The sequence below is a fragment of the Diprion similis genome, chromosome 6 (genome assembly GCF_021155765.1).
Source record: "Diprion similis isolate iyDipSimi1 chromosome 6, iyDipSimi1.1, whole genome shotgun sequence".
NCBI classification, from domain to species: Eukaryota; Metazoa; Arthropoda; class Insecta; order Hymenoptera; family Diprionidae; genus Diprion; species Diprion similis.
In genome coordinates, this window is record NC_060110.1 from 9,576,963 (window position 1) to 9,595,355 (window position 18,393).

General features: G+C 37.9%; 1 protein-coding gene across 4 annotated transcripts in view; it reads left to right on the forward strand.

The window, feature by feature from the left end:
* The window catches only part of LOC124407069, a 132,239-nt gene that overhangs the window by 39,369 nt on the left and 74,477 nt on the right, over window positions 1-18,393 (forward strand). The window lies entirely within an intron of this gene.

An 18,393-nucleotide genomic window follows, 5' to 3' on the forward strand; every position in this document is an offset into this window, starting at 1 on the left:
AATTCTGCACGTTCTTAAGAGTACAGGTGATAATACCCGATAAACAAGTTACGTTTTGTTCCCTCGTGACCAACCGATGGATCATCGTATCGATCAATCGTATATTATTAAACTTAAATTTTCATTGTCGAATAATCGATATGGCTAAGTGGGGGATTTGGAAGGTCGACTCAGAGAAAAATTGTATTTTGAGATATTTTGTACGCGGGTTCGTTTACTCAAAATACAGTCTCTCCCTTTTGGCTTGACACGCTCTTTCCCAAAATCAACCGTCTTACTGTATGTCTTTCCGCCTTCTGCCCCCACTACTTTACTTCTGGTCCGGGTGGTAACTTAACATTTTTCTAATTAAACCTATCTTTAAACCTAAGTGGTTGGATAGCGCCTACATCATTACCATCTTTTTTACTTCATTAGTATGAAATTCCACTTGAATTACGTTGAGATTGATATGAACGAAAGAATGTAATTTTTTCATCGCTACTTAACAACTACAAGGCAGTGACCGTACTCGAATCATATACTCATAGTGAGTTAATTTGAATTCCTAATGCAAATGAATTTCAGACAATCCCTAAGTTGCATAATAACGACTAGTTTTCGATAAAAATGCATCATTACAATAACAATGTGAACTTCAACGTCATACTGAATCAACCTTAACGTATAAGAAATGTTGATTTCAAGGAGTAGACAGTTGAACTATAGTTTATACTTTCGTTGATCACCCGATAGAGCAACTCCTGTAGGGATCCGAAGCTCAGGAAGCTGGAATTTTCGAGGTCAATGTAACTTTCTACCACACTGATGCTGGATAATTTCGCGCCGCGGAGAAAATTTTAATTTCATGGCAATCGCTGTCATAAGTAGTATAGTAGGATCGACTTATTCCGAAGTATGAACGTTAGTGTAATAAACATATTTATTGCTAATCATAATATGAAAATAAATTTTCATTAGATACGAGAATACTTATTATTTATGTAGAAAATAATTGTGCACAATCATGTGTGTGTCGTAAACTCAGAACATTTTACACTAATTGTAAACTGCAAAAGACGTTACTTTTCATATTTGACGTATCAAATGGTTGCTTACGCAGCATATCGGGTACGAATATCATTAAAATACTTGCAGATTTTAACTATCTCGCATCTCTTGAAGAATGGTTATGAAACACCTGGCAGCTGCCACCAATCAGCATGAGAATTAGTCTCATACTGCTGTGTTAGAGTCTCCCACTACCATAGTAGCGAAATTTGTCGCTTTGCAATTGGTCTTCAATAGAATCTCTACAGTGGCACGGTCCTCTTACGGCGAATACACTGCCTGCCAAAGCACTTCCTCGGCTATGTCAAGGCATTAGGTACTTCTCGGGTACGGCAAAGACTTTAGCCTACGGTCGATGAGTCTTTGGCTGATTATGCTAACAATACGTTGTATTGTCCTGAGTAATAAACCGGCTTTTTTAGGAGTCCGCTACAAACAACCGTCACCAACTTACCCACTCGTTTAATTATATATGTATACATAACATCAAAAGGCTTATAATGAGACATTACGAATTCAAACCTTGTTTTAATAAACGATTTTATTATAGCTATCATAAAAGAAGGTTGTGGGAGGGACAGCGTTATTCATTCATCAGTCTATTTCAGCTCGTATGATCGAGTACATGATACTCTATGACTATCACGGTACAAACGGTCGACTGTTAAACCGACTTGTATTACCTCCGCACATCGTTATGTCGTGAGAATGCCTACTATGTCATTTTTTCAGGCTAATACTACTATGCTGACAATTATTATACCGATTATTACTTATTTATTGATTCGTATTGTGTGGGGTATAGGAATACTTCCACACCCTAGCTTTCACATTTCCAAAATCAGTCCTTCGTCCTCTGCATAAAACTGATACCTATATTTACTATATTTTTTCAAGAGTGATCAGCAAAAATCCTCTCTATGTGTGGAAGAATTGTGATCTAACGATAAGAGCGTGATCGGCAGTTGCAAGCATGGCTCCAACCGTTAGCAGAGTTGTAACCACGGTCACCGGTGCAAGTTCAAGGTCGTTGCGCTCAGCGGTGCGTCTACCTTCCTCCTACCACCTTCCTCCTTCCTCCTTCTCCCTTCTCACCTTATGCCTGGTTACCTGGCTCCTGCCTCTCCCGTCGCCTCTTCTACCCGAGCCGTGAGACCACCTGTTACCTTTGAACACCGACCGCGTGTCTCCGTTTCCCCTCTTGTGTGCATCTAGCCAGTATATACGCCTCCTCCGAGTTCTCATGCTTCCAACCGCGTTGGACTTCCTTTTATTTCCCTTTCATTGTGACCTCACGCAGTCTGGGTCGTTTGTTATTACGACGCTACTCCGTTCCTACTGTGACGATGGATTTTCAGAATTACGCTGTTGGACATATTGTTTTAGTCTGCATTATTTTGCCTTATCATCGATGCATTCGATCTGAATTTTTCGATATCGCGAAAAACATCGGAAGTGTCGATCGATCACACTGCATCAAGTTATCCAACTCAAGTTATCACTTCTTCTGAATTCTGATCAAGGAATGTAGATAAGTTTTATTTTTATTAGTTTCCGAACCATCCTGGTTGAACTTTGGATAAATCAATCGATTCAGTCTGATTGTACAGAATTCTTTTCCATTTTTCCGTTTTCCGCGGTTCTTTTTGCTAGTTGAAACAAAAGCCTGTGGTAAATAGTCACGACAACTTTCCAAGGGTCTGTCTTTTTCAGTAACTATCGAGTGATTAGTAATATGCTCTAGATCTTTTTTAAAATCTTACGAGGAGAAAATTTTTCCAACATAAGGTGCGCCATCGTTAACTCAGTAAAAAATTACGTAATTCCATAATACTTGGATAGGCACCATGTGTGCGATCCCATAGACCGACCTCGCGTCTCGGAATCACTTTTACTTTGTCTGTGTCGTATACAAACTACGAGAGACGACGTTTCAAAGATGTTTACTTTCACCTGGTTATTTATAACCATACTTGAAAAGCCTGGTATTCTCCCGTGATAAAATGTTTTTACGACAAAATTCTTCCGAGGCATGGTGCGGCACAGTTTTGTTCTAACAGATATGATGTTTCTGTTTCAAGCATATAAGGTACGTAACCACAATACACTTGTCTGCATTGCAGACACGCACAACCGGAGGCGGAAGAAATTTTTCCTGTTTACCATGTTCCTTCTTCTTTGAACTCGGTTATTTTCGCAATTAAAAGAGTTCTATTCCCAAAATTAAACACCCAAAATATTGTTCCGAGCCCCAATTTAAGCCGGTGAAATTTATTGCACTTAACTACGGTAAAATGTCACTTACGATTAACATGGGGCGTCGATCCCTTGCGGGTAGACGATTGTCCGAACGTAGGTCCGCCGTATTGTATAGTTATTATACTCGATACAGCAACGACAATAAATTATGTTTCGAGGTGGGAACCTTGAGGTAATTTCGTAAAAATACCCACTCCATCGGTCCGCTGGAGACATTGACACGTAACGGTCCACTAAGTCGTTAATTGTCATAGGCACTGTAACGCGGTCGTGTTGACTTCGAGTACCTTAACATGCCTGAACCGAACGCCTGTAAATATCGCGTGCATTGTAAGTGAGAGCTTTATGCCCTCGTTTTCATATTACCCGCTGCGACCTTAAGCCAACGACCATATAGCAATTCTAATTACTCGTACCTACACTTATCTCCTGCTCCCGGCTGTATTGTGGCACTTTAATTTACCCGAACAATTAGTATGGAGGTGTACTCGCTGAGACGAGGGATACATTCTATGGGGGACTGTACATTACACCGCAGGCAGAGATCCGACACTAGAAGAAGAAGGCGTGTGCATTTAATTTCGTTGATATTGTAAATGCGTGCTCGATTTCACGAAAGGTCTTACCTCCGGGTGCTGAACTAATGTATTGTCATCTACCTGTGGCGATACTTGTTCCGGAGATCGGGAGAGACCTTCTGTTTGACTGCATGGCGAGATCGATTCAGTATGCTTGTTGAACCGGGGAAGAAATTTATCTGTACACAAGTTGTTTCTTTTATAACGCTGGTATAACGAAGTGTCATAAGTATGGGATATCCATATACTACAATTTTCTCCTTGGAAAGACCTTCGTGTTTGCGAAAAAAACTTTGGAATTTTCTTGCGTATATTCGGAGAAAATTGAAACGTTAATCACGTACACTCAGGGTTTATTTCTAAATATAGCAATCGCTTGTAGAAAATTTGTGATCTTGGAAAAGACGGATCGAGAGACAGAGAGAGAGAGAAGGAGAGAGAAGGAGGCAGGAGAAAGGAATGAAGAAGAAAGTGGAAATGAAAACACAGTGCAAGTTGACGAACGTGACCGTATTCTTTCCGCTCTATATTCTCTTTGACGCGGAGTCAAACATGTCAGGTAGCAGTTTTGGTATCAGAGATACTCGGCGGAAAAATTCCCACTCAGTGAAATTGATCGACGTGATGTTCTGGAGTGAAGGATAACGGCTGAGGAATCAATTTCTTTTTTTTTTTTTTTAATTATCAATCACATGATTCACCTCGTGATTCAGTTAGATTATTTATTGCCCGTATAAACTATATTTTATGCAGGATCAGGTAAACACGCATAACGATAACAGGCCGCCAGACTTTTTTTTTCACAAGCTATTAAATCGCCGTTTTAGACAAAGAGTAAATGTATTCCATTATATGCATGTGTTAGTGTATATATATATGTATATATAAAAACGTAAATTATCAGTAACCATCGCGCGTTTAACTTCCTGTGAGGGGGTCTACGATAGATTCTTGGTAACTGTTACTTTTATTACTTTAACACCCACATCCGCGAAGCGATTGAATAATAGGCGGCTTGCATTATTTTTTATTCCAACATAACTTTATATCTATGTATAAATAGCTAACAAGAGTCATCACGTGGTAGCCACGTGGATACATAATTTTACTATCGAATCTATTATCCTGATGAAATGGTACGCGTGACAGGAACCGAGGAACTAAATCGAGTCTAATAAACTTGTATCGGAGATTGGCTGGACCATTATCTTTCCGTTGTTTCTATGCAATGCGCATGTACGGGAAATTTTGGGACGAGAAACCAAAAGATCAAACTACTTTCGACGTTTCGGTATTACTATAGGTACTGAAACAAGTCAAGTCATGTCAACGTATATTTGTATCAGATTCGCGACGCAGAAGTTAATTAGTTTGGCGAGAAAAAAAAATCTCGATATTTGCATGAGTTGTACGTGTTTCAGTATTTTAATATTCTTTTATATCTTACTAGGTAATTAAAGTATGAAACTAATAAAAATCCGAGAAGTGTTTCGTAAAAATGACGGTAATTTTACAAGTTCGGAGATAATCTTTGAGTTTTTTCTATTTATTTTTATTTATTGTTTTTTTTTGTTTTTTTTTTTTTGTTTTTTTATCATTTTTTTCTACAATATATATTTTACGACTCGTCTTCCTGCTCCATTCATTGGCAAATAAGATATTTAGTTGATTGAGAAAAAAATCGACTGATGATACCGCATGAACTGCAAATAAAAAGAACACGCATGGCGTGACGATAAAGTGAGAAAGAGAGAAATAACTATACATATATCTGCACAGTTACATAATTGCGTAATTGCGCGTGCCTGCATCAATGCAAAGCAAAAAAAGCAGTACATGCGACAAGAGATGACGTTCAAGACAGTGAATATCATGGATGTTGACTCCGTTGCACATTGCGGAACATCTTGATTGTCAGGCATCAGATTACCTAACTTTGCATCTAATATTTACGACTACAAATCATATCTATCTAATAATTTAACTCCTGGCAATAATTGTCAAGACAAAGCGGTACAAATGGTTTGACTACGTAGAGGTGACATTTTTTTTTAGCGAAACTCGGTTCACCCCAATTAACCGTTCAAACGAATCACCTCAGCTGAATGTACAACATTGTTTGTTTTATTGTATTTGAAGTGGCGGGGATATCGCAACCGTCGCTGCTTATAAAATTTTTACTTTTCAACCGGTGTTTCAATGATATTTTTTCCCTTCTGCCAGCGCAGTAATCTGCTGTTCTGATCTTTGAAGGGGAGAACGAATTCGAGAAAAAAATATTAAATTTCAGAATAATTAACTGTATTAGATTTTCTGATGAAACGGTTTTCAAATTTCTATAAAATAGTACGATTTTTACTTGTCTGAATTTTTTAATAACGATAATACAAAACACTAGTCAACTAATGTACGAACAGCTTTTGGTTTTACTTAAGTGCTGTTTTCTTCCAAGATGGCCCCGAGGTGAATTTCAATCGGCTCAAATGAAGGGCGTGTTATGAGAGTAAATATTTGAACACTTGACGGGATTAATCTAGTTTTCATGCATGAGCGATAAGAGAAGAGTAGTTGACCGTGTAACTGTCTATTCTTGGCTTTATTGCGCGTTACGTATATACTTTACTTGAGAAACAATAATCGCGAGGTACCTCCTTTCATTATACATAATTTCGCCGATATTATTTCAGAGTTGCGTTATTCTTTATTCGGCATCTCATCAGTCATTAGTTCACTTCCACCACAACTTTATAGAGTTCGTTGACCTTTTGTTCCATTTCCAGAACACGAGGAAAGACGTGTTATTCGCACTCGCTTGTATTCATTATACTCATTCGATTATGTCGCTAATGCGAAATATAATATATATAGAATCATTTCCCCGAATCTCTGATTGACCGCTTAATGAGTTATTATTTAGTTATTGCACGTTTTTATTCTTCCAATATTTTCCATGCGCAGCTGTCGATGCATCACACTTTTCCACAATGTTATTCCACTCTCCGTATATGCGTATTATGTTGTGAATAAATTGATCTTGAGCAAACAAGTCTGCGCTACGCCTACGAGTAAATTGGCGGTATAATTTTCATTCCTTGTTTTATAAACTCCCATATTCTGCAAGAAATCTGAGAATAAATTATATCTGTACTGATTAACGTTTTCTCTTTAATCTGACGATTTCTTCCCCGTGATGATAGATCGATCAAGATAATCTACCGACCTACGAATCTGTTATTCACGTCCATTATATACATATATAGTATTGAGGGTTTGGTGAAACGGACTGTTTCGGCGATTCAACAGAACTTTCGTGCTTTGCACCACCTGCTGTAGTTTTAAATTTGCTCCCGCCATAAGTGTCAGGGGACCGCCTCATTAAATTATTACGGTATACGTGGCGCGTCAAATTTCAATGGAAAACAGCAAGTTGTGTCGTCGTGTGTCGTGTATTTGCATATTTCGAAAAATAACATGATTCAAACGCCGATCTTCTCTGTATAGGTTGAACACGTCATGTAATAACGACGGGACCGTACTGCGTATGAATGCCGAATGAATAGACCGTTTCTACAAAAGGAATCCGTACTTGAAAGATGATTAGGTATTTCGGAGTGCATCGCCTTGCGTGTACAACATTTCGCGCCCAATGCTATGATTTTATTTAAGTTTAAATCAACCCACGACTCAAAGTGTCGTTTGAACAAGGAAGACGGTCATCAGCTGTGTATAAGACGAATATCGAAATCCTAGATCCAGCCAAAGTAGAAAGCGGTGATACTATTCATTTAACAAGTTATCGACATTTCATCTCGATAATTATTCCTTTCCGATTTCACACAAAACTTGTTTACTGAAGCACATAACGTAAGCGGTTTAAGGATTCACAGATTTTCATACACTCGTAAAAAAAGAAGAAAGAACAAAAAATCTATGGTATCCTTTGATATAACCATATAAAGACGTTGATTTGTAGTCCGATAAAAAAAATTTGAATAATAAATTCCGTAATTATTGGTACAGGTAATTATAAGTAAGAATGCACGATTCATCATTAGAGTTGCGCATTATCAATACATACATTTGAAAACATTTTACACTACGGAATAATAATTAATTTGAATGAAATTATTGTTGTAATTACTGTTACTTGTATTTGCAGATTATAGATATAATTCTACGATTCATGCATTTTAATCAAAGAATTAAATTTTGAAAAAATTATACGACACGCACTTTCGAGTGATTACGAAGAAATGACAATGTCATCATTGAATGGGAACAATGACGAGAAAAATGTTAGACAGACCCTCTAGCGATTTAAAATGTTCAACGGCAACCTCGTATTTATACCGCCTTCTGTTACCTTGTCTGCTGTATTATCTCGGGAGTTCGGCATTTCTTTGTACTGTTATTTTCCCTTTTCTCTCTCCACGTCTTGTCAAATTGCTTAACTACGTCGAATTTTTTACTGGAGCACGCTCCCCATGCACCGGTATTAGAGCGTCCGAAACGTGATTCGGGGAATTCGCGTCCATATATATGGGAATACCATGCGAACCGAACCAACGTCTGACCCGCACCATTTCTGATTCTGTTTAAAAAAAATTCTGCAATTTTTTCAATTTTTTCCATTTTTTACATCACTTTAAATTTTTTTGCTCAACGGAAATATTGTTTGAATGGCCTTAAACGGCGAGGGTCCGAAGTTGGTTGAATTTGCATGGGATTCCCCGTCCATCTTTCTTCCAGCTTAAACTTCTTGTATCTAGTTACCTATGGCTTATCTCGAAAAGGCCAATCAGCAAAGTTCTTGCATCTGGCGTGCAGAGTTCAGTTAACAGTTTAATGCGAATCCACCGCGTCATCGATGCTTAAACTACTTCACCTAAGGAATTCTCGTTCTGGGACGAGGTCCAAGTACCGACATTTCGTGCCGGCAAATCCAACCCGATAACCTCATAAAATTGCAACGAACAAGGCCACCTCCGGTTTGATTTATCCAGTGCAATTCTTCCGATCGTCAATGCAGTTACACTGATGCATTATGGACCGTTCGAACCTGCCCAAAGCAAATTCCGTTTAATTCATCTCGCCGTATCTTGTAAATTAGTTTTCACGTGGACCCATCCATTGGCAATGCACCGAAACCCTGAACCCCAATTTTCTCTTCTGCGCAGTGCGTGCCTCGAATGCTCTGGACCAGGTCCACTGACCCTGGTACTCTCTCTTTCTCTCTTTCTCTCTTTCTCCTTCTCTCTCTTACTCTCCCCTTACATCGGCGATCGCTGCAGCAGCTGGTAATAAATTTCGACGAACTCTTGTTGCAAATACCGCAGTACATCGCACCATCCTTCGCAGGCATCTCGCTCCATAATTTTTATAACACTCTTCTCTTTCGTGATGGTCCTAATTAGCTACGTTTTTGAGGAATTTTTTTGTTTCGCGGACTTGTATTTGCCACAGTTGTTTCATCGATTCAAATCTTTCCAGTTTTTGATTTCGGCAACATAATTTCTTTTATTTTTTCATTTCGTTTTAAACTGCACGAGAGAAATTAATTGAGCTTCTTTTACTCTAATGGATTTCCAAACGATAAATATCGTGAGGTTTCGAGGCCGGAGACGAAACAACGAGACATTTTCATTGGTAACAAATACCTTAAGCACTGACTCCGAAAATTTCACTGTATTTCGGACTGTACGCGGTTTTCGATCACTTTGTCATAACCTATGGACACGTGTATGTATATGCGGAAGCGGTTTAAATGGCAAACATAAAAACCTACATAATAATTTTGTATATTTGAATAACTTACATCTTTAATCAAACTATCAATATTACTCGTAGGTGCGAATGTGGAAAAAAAAAAAAAAAAAAAAATTCTAACTGAAACAAAGTGTGTGTGCAAAAACTTTTATTAATGGTGTAATGTTTATTAACTTTCTTTGAAGTAATGAAACAAAAAAACCTGATCGTTATTAAAATCGTACGAAAATCGACCGAGTTTTCACGGTTGAACCTTGAAACAATCCCAAGAACTTTTAAAGAAAAAGAAGAAACGAAAACCTTTGCCTTTGAGGTAGACTCAACTTCGTTCTAAGTTCTGCATGTGTATATGTATGCCACAAGCATTCATACAGAAATCCCGACCAGCGTGCTATTGTGCCCATTACGTTGTGAAGCGGTAGAAAACATTCGTTGGAAACGAAGGTATTTTATGTAACGCGTATCAACAGTTTGCTTCTACTGAAATAAAACAGGTTTGACGGGATGCCATCGTCACGAGTCAAGTGTGGTTCTGGCACATATGTTATATATATATTGCCTGATTCCGATCTGTAAGCTATGCCGTAAATAATTATTTGTCAAATAACAATTTATGGAGTTGCAATAATCATTGCCGATTGAAAATCCAATGTTATGTCAACAATTATACACGGATATAGTAAATATAGTACATCTAGTGCGTCATATTTTGTAATAATCATACGTAAACAGACCCTATTGAGAAGAAGAGATCCCATTATCCATATTAGGTTTGTGAGCCTTGATAAAATGCGGAATAATTCAGAATCAATCGCGTTTCATAATTGCTTCTTGGAAAATACTTTATTCTTTGGACAGACAAAAAATATCACTTATTCTTGCCCATTAACTTTCTCTTCATGTATATAGTCGTATGGAATAGATAGAGAAATAATATTTTTGTAATGATTTCAGCTATTAGAGTAATAATTTTTTTTTTTTTTTCTCAAGGAACAGTATGATTTTTTTATTTTTTATTTGGCGAGCTGCATATTTGAACATTTGCATTCATTTTGTGACTTTCTTCGTTTGTAACCTTAGTGCCGTTTAATTATTTACGTGTAATTGTTTATAGAACACGATTACTACGGACGATCACTGAACATTTCTTCGTACAAAACTTGTGACGCACTCTACTTCACCTCCTGTTTCTGTGTTAAAACACTTCTTTGCATAGATTCTTTTGCATTTCGGACAGTTTTCTATCCCAAATAAATATTTATCGCAGTCGTTCGAAATTATTATTATAGTATTAAAGTCGTATTAAGTCGTTTTGAAGAACCGGAAATTGCCAAATGTCAAACTATTACGATTTTGTGAGTATCGTTGTAGATTTTTGGAAGCCGAGCCTCTCCTGACGTATTTTAACTTTTAGAGTGCTGGCGATTAGGTGTTGCGATTTCAGATTGCTGATTTTATGGATACGCATAATCTGCACAGTTGATTGAATTGATGTTTCATGTGGTTCGCCGCATCACCTATGATGTAGCCTCCGAATTATTTCTAGTAACATGTAACGTATGTCATAATTTATGATAGAACCTTCACGTGTTTCACTTATGAATTGTAAAGACAATCCAACAGTGCGTTGAATAGACAATCCATGCCAAGGATTATAATATTATCTTGATTATACTTTCGTTCATTTGTTTGGAGAGAAATTTTTTATTTCTTATTTGCTGTGGAGGATTTGGCTAAATATTTTCAATACTAATGTCAACTTACTTTTGATTTCACCGAGGCTCAAAACTCTACAAATTTCGAGCAAGAAAAAAAGTTTTATTACTGCACTTCAAAAACAGACAGAATAAAAAATTTCCGTCGCGTCCGGTTTAATCGGTAGTTGAATTTGATTGTTGTAGAAAAAAAACTTATTCATTTCATCTAAAGAATTGTCATTTTTCGTAGGATCGCAACTTGTAGAAACGAAATTCAACGTATCGGCCCTTGTAGAAACGATGCCCTCTCAAAATGACTGTTGGAAAGCACGGCTTACTTGTTTCGACTGTTAGAACTTACTGTTGTAAAAATAATGTTTTCCAAAATCAGTAAGAAGGAGCAAAAAAACTCGCGTATACAGCGAGAATTATATTTTCACTGCACCTCCGAAACTGAAGGGGGATCAGTAGTACTTACTCAGCAGCCGAGCGCGTTGACCATAATTATCTGGAATAGCAGAGGCCTTTGACCCTCTCTTAGCCAGTTATCCCTACTTTTACACGCTTAATTCTAGCCACGATATAAGCACCCGGATGGCGCTTCATTCACCTGTAATTAACAACTTTTTGGTCGGATTTTAGTTAAAAAATTCAGGGATATACTTTAAACATTCCTTAATATGCTTGCTGAATTGAAATTCGGAAAGTATAAAATGAAATTGTTTAAAAAGATTATTGAAAATTTTTCAATTATGGAAAAGTGAGCAGTCAATCAAAGCTTCGTTGGGGTGTCAACGAGGGTTAACTTTGCTAAACCCATCCATATCCCGCCTCGTTGTATATTTAGCATTAACTTGTTTCACGTGACTCAAACGCTGCACGTGATGAAACTCTGCTCCATAACCGAATCACGTGATATTACACGTCTGCAGCACGAGACTAGACAGTATTGCGATAAGTATATCACGAATCTAAGTTTTTCACACCACATCGCCGTCGCTTGTACGAGTATCTATGTCACGTGGTCAAATACTAATTCGTTACATAAATGTGCGTAATTTATTGCGTTAATAAAATAGTCCCCATAGATTAATTTCAAATTTTTCTCATGATTTCTTTGATAAGAATCGGAAATTTTGAGACCAAGATGGAAGTAAGAAGTTTTGTTTTAAAAAATACACAGTAAAGAAGTAACTAAAAATTGTAAAAAATCAAATTTAATATAAATTGAAGAAATATAAATTTATGTTTCATTGTATTCATCTCACTTTTCAATTCCTTATTTCGTCTGTAGCTTCTAAACCAAAAGTGGGTTTTCTTGTTTTTGAGAGCATTGAAAATCAAACCCGTGTTCAAAAACATCTCAAACTCTGCGAAAGATGTTTTTTTATACTCCACGCTATATTCAAAAATAAAAGAAACACCGATGATGAGGGTCGAATGTAGGTTAATTTGAGGTGGAATGCTTCTCATATGATCTATACAAATTTATGGAACAGCACAAAACATTTGTTCGTAATGCTAACACCGTTAACCGAAAATGCAATATCGTTTCAACTGCGAATATAATCATTTCGATTTTCATTTCAATGTTCTTGAACCTAATTGCAAGCAGTACGGTCAATAACAACTTACTCATTCTAAATAAATTAACTACTGATCAGAATGATGTTCTAGTGAGTCAGATTTTGTCATGAAGAAGTGAATGCAGCAGGGAAATCGAAACCTCGGAACCACATGCGGCGCTGCGCAATATATGACGTGTCACAGAATACTTATAATTCGCTTTTCTCAGTCTATGACAGTCTGCGTCAAGTATCGGATACATTTGAATATACTCAAGATCCGAAGGATTTTTACCGATTTTTTCGATTCGTATCAGTGAGATTGAAAGGGTTGTACACAAGGAACGGGCAAAATTAGTTATAACTCGCTGTTACAACGTCGAAAAGTGGTCGGTGCAGGAAAAACGCAGCTAATAATAAAAATAAACTCATAGTAATGTTCGTCTGCTGTATATAATGAAGACGATATTCATCTTCCTCCATTCCCCAATCATACCCGCTGCATTCACTCGCGCATATCTGCAGCTGCAGAATTCTCCGCCTCTTGACACAGACATGCGAGGACAAAGAATCGACGAAGGTCAGACGTTGTCGGAATTCCCTACAGAGCCATTGCCATTGTCATTTACGGAACGGGCTGAGAATCTCACCATTTCCATTCATCCAAAGTCAATTTATCAGTCGCTCGATCAGTTCAGACTCCCTTACTATGCGGTGACGGTTCGAGTTTTTTTTGGATTAATCGCCCTGCGAATCTACGTTTGGGACGTGTAACTTCACCGGCGTAACATATATCCGTAAAACAATGTCATCAATCGATGATACGTACAAACGTATAACTGTTCGGGAAATGCGAATTTGTGTGATAAGCTCGTAACAGATGATTGATTGATTTAACGACCTCTCTAGACCCCCACGTGACTCCTGATGTTGACGATATTCGGACGTGACTCGGGTCGATATTATACCGCTTCATTTATATCGAGAGTTCGGTGAAGCACAGTTCGTGAGTTTTGCCATAAGGCTCGCAGTTCAATTAATATTGGTAATGGGGATAAATAACACGACCAAGAAAGAACCGAACGTGTCCAGAATTTATGATGAATGCAGAGACTTTTGCAGTTTCAGGGTTCGTTGGATTATTACAGTGCGTTATATCCGTCATATGCATCGAAACCGGATATAATCACAAATATGCGGTGAGATCTGAATTCTCGAAGGGCAAGATATTTGTTTAACTCGTTTTTCACTAGCTTCGTTTGATATTCACCATTGCCGTCAGTTTTACCATTTTTATTCATTTTATCGTATACGTGAACTCGAAGCAGTCTCGGTATCAAAACTGGATCAGACAACGTGCCGCCAATTCAAGTACGTCGACGGATCCTTAAGTGGCTTAATGAAACGACCCATTAACTAGAGCGAATACCCGTTAGCTGACCATTACTCGGATTATCAGTTTATGGTCGAAAGCGATTTGATGATACCCTGTAGATCGCGGGATGAAGGTACAAACCTCAGCGCTGATTTTATCCTTGGCATTCATGTTTATAAATATAAATAGAAGGCTGCCGGGTCTGGTCAACACTGAGAATCACACATTGAGCGCGTATCGATCATTGAACCTGGAACTATACCAAGCAGTAATAAAGCTGATATGAAATTCAATCTAACTTGAGAGAAAATTGAAAATAAGTTTTTTAAGGAAGTTATTCTTCAAAATTTTTTATACGTTCAATCGCCTCATTTTCAGTCTTTTACATCTACATTCCATCATTTATATCCTTTTAGTATAGTCTTTACGACAATAGCAATTGTGCGAAGGTAGTAAATCCATGAAGGATTCTAACGCTAATGCACGCGTGTGTTTAGATACGTCGTGAATCAATGTAAGGAATACGATGCGGTTGGTTCCTAGGCTGTATACTTACACGTATTTGCTATTCTTGACCTCTTGATCCTTAGATTACGGTTATTCCCATCGTGAATCGTAAAATAATATTTGTCTCGGCGTTATTCAAGAGAGAAACACACACGCGTTCAAATCTTGTCTGCATATTTACCTGAATTTTATGTATACATGTAGTCACTTTAGGCGTTCGCATATGCATATCACTTCTGGGTATATATTCACGTGTTGTTTTGACCACATGTATAAATTCAACCGATAATGAAATTCCGATAACTGAATACATTCTTATATTAAAATTCTAATTGCTGAATAAATATTCACCGATATAGGATTCAAGACTTCACATCGATAAGCAATTCGCAAACAGTCATGGTCTAAGCAACGGCAAAAATGTGTCCGTGTATTCATGGTGGTGGGGGGATTCTCTTCTCTTTTTTCCCGTCAGCCTCGGAGTCTTCATTCTGAACTTTGCGCGGTGTCAATGCCTGAAGAAAACAATTATGAATATATTTAGTTTGAGGTACTATGGCTAGTTAGTTAGTTAGTTATTCAACAGACAGACTAGCACGGCCATCTGTGATGCGCAAATACGGTTCTACCCATCTTGAGTTCCGATCAAGACCTCACCGAGGTACTAAAATCCATTTCGCTTCCCTCGTTGCCAGCATAGAGACGGCATTTTTTCTGCGATTAATCTCGGTCAATATTTTGTGAGAAAAAAAAAAAAAAAAAATGCAGTACTTGTTGTGATGATGTATCGTTGCCGTGGGATTTCCCAGATTATTATTCATTCAACAAAAGTACGTCAAAACATTACGCGAATATGAATATCTTATCGATGAACAGGTATCCGGCATTTATAACGCGCTATAAAGCAATTGGAAAACAGACATAGGAAATCAGTTCGTTTTTACATTGTTGGCGAAGACCGATCCTAGCGAATTGTCGAAACGATAGATAACTTATCGTATATTGGTTCAATAGATAATTCGACCATTGTAAATGGTTTTAACCTACTGCGGTAAGCTTTCTCACAGATTGATGCAGAGAAGCATTTAAAGTTACAGCCGGGACAAACTTTGACCATCGATTATACAGATAATTGAGGGGAAGCCGAATTGTCTCTGTCAAAATGATCATATTGAAGTTGGTAACGTTATCGTGACGATTCGTGATGAGGCAAAATGGTTATTTCGCGATTTCGAAATAGCCTGAAATTCAGTGAACCGTAATACTTAAAACAAAGCACACTCGCATTTGGAAATCTTAGACTCTTCGGAATCATTGTAAAATGAAGAAAATAGTGATTTTTTTCTCCAATGTTTCGTTACGATAATGTTACTAATTTCAACCACGACGAAAATGTTGATATAGATCATTGCTACGGCGCCAAGTAAATGCGAGCCAACAAAAAGAGCAGCGTGAAAAAAGTTTTGAAACGTTACATTGGCAAGTCGGCAAAAGGGACGCAATCTCAAGATAACCATCGCCGGGTTATTTATTGCTTCAACGATATTGGAGATGCTGTCAACTGTCCGTTGACATACGGCTAATCGAAATTCGGCATCTAATTATCATCATCTACGTTGTAGAAGTAATTGTAATTGTATACCTATCTATCTTTAACCGTGTGGTTGGCCATTCAGTTTATTCACCACACCATTTATCGCTCGAGGAGATTTATACCGTACGAATTGAAACCTGTTGCGACAAACGTCGGGCTGTGTTTCACTTTCCAAAACTGTATCATCAACTCTCACGTATGGCATGATCTCTTGCGATAATGAATTTATTATACCCGTACCATACATGTATGCACTTAACGTTCAATTGATTTCTCTTCGTTGGCTCAGTAGCTCTTTTGGTCTAAAATTTCTAAAATCTAAACTTTTCCGATGATCACGTTATTCTAGTTACGTATTTTAACGACGGTAAATGCATGGCAGAATGAATTACGGCAATGTTGAAGCTACTTTAGTACACTGTAATGACTCCTCAGCATGCTTCCAATAAATTTCGATTCACGTTTTACCGTCAGAAATATTAGCCCTCAAATTACGAGGTGTGGCGAATAGATTTACTCGAGAATTCCGTGCCAGGGTTGAATCTCGTCGCGTTGATTACTCCCAACCCATAACAATTATTTCTGCCTTTCAAAAAAATCGTGTATAATATGGATTATACACGAAACATGCACTTGTCAAATAATTTTCAATCAAAGACACGTTCGGTTCTGCACAGTGTATAAATCCGAAGGAGTAACGATTTGTAACAACTTTGGTCTCGAACCGTGTTGCCGTATGAGACAGTCATGAGAATTTATTGGAAGAAGCTGTATGCGACACATTGAAGATACGTGCGGTACTTTGCGGTGTAAATAAAAGCAGGTCCAACGGTTGAGAAATTTAATGTTCTGCACGTGGACGAAAAACGTGAATAAGGAAAGATAACTTTACGCCATTACGCGGCGATGAGTGCTTGCATAATAACAATTCACGTACGTTCAGTCGACTACGAAACGAAGAGTTTGCCACTCATCTTTCACACGTGTTCGGTCTTACGACGACGAATTGCGAATTATCGACACTTCCATATCGCCGTTTACTTACTTAATCTGATACGGCAAATTGGCCGTTGTATACGCGATCTCGTTAAGAATACGCGGCCTCAGTCGGTGGAGTCGTATCTCTTCGCTATCACCGTATCTATCTACATCATCTTTATGGAGATCCGTATCTTCTGACACTGACAACCTCAATATCTCAATCTTGGAAGCACATTGTACCAGGTTCTGACTCTTACTGATATCGTACGAGTTTGTGAAAATCCGCCTACACGTAAGAGCGCAAAAACCTCAGGGCATCAAGTGACGCAACTCACTCTAACCCTTTGATCTTTCCGAATCGGAGCAAAAACATTTGGTTGTTTGAAAAATCAATCTTTAATCGTCGATTAATCGTCGAACTTGTTCGATAGCTTGATGCTGACATCGTCGTTTGTCGTCTGCTCGGTCACGATAACGTGAACTAAAAAACTTTTCAATTCATCCGATTTTTATATGCGACAAAATATTGTACGAGAATAGGTATTTGTAATTACGTCATGTGTGACAGGAATGCGAGGTGAGCTTTATCCGCCAATTAACAGCACAGCGGTCTGGACACAAAGCATTCCATTCAACAATGGTCGCATTTCACGTTGTATTTCAGAGGGATCGAGCAGTTTCGTGGGTTCGGAAATGCGGGCAATTTTTTTGCCCCACACTGTCAGGCAAATGTTTTGCATTATCTTTATTTTCTTTATTTTATAGTAGTTTTTCCACGACATCGATGTGATGCTTTTACGTTAGAAATCCAGCGTAAAATTAAAAGAGTGAAAAAAATATGTAATAAAAACTGCTTGGCTCTGGAATCCACCGCGCGTCCTTGTAGGTGGTTAGGCAACTATATGTATACCTATGGATATATAATAGATAAGTTTCCTTTCGACGATGTATCGTCTTGACACAAAATTGCGGCCTTGCACTGTACAATTAAGAAGTCCATGGGTAATTGATATACAAAATA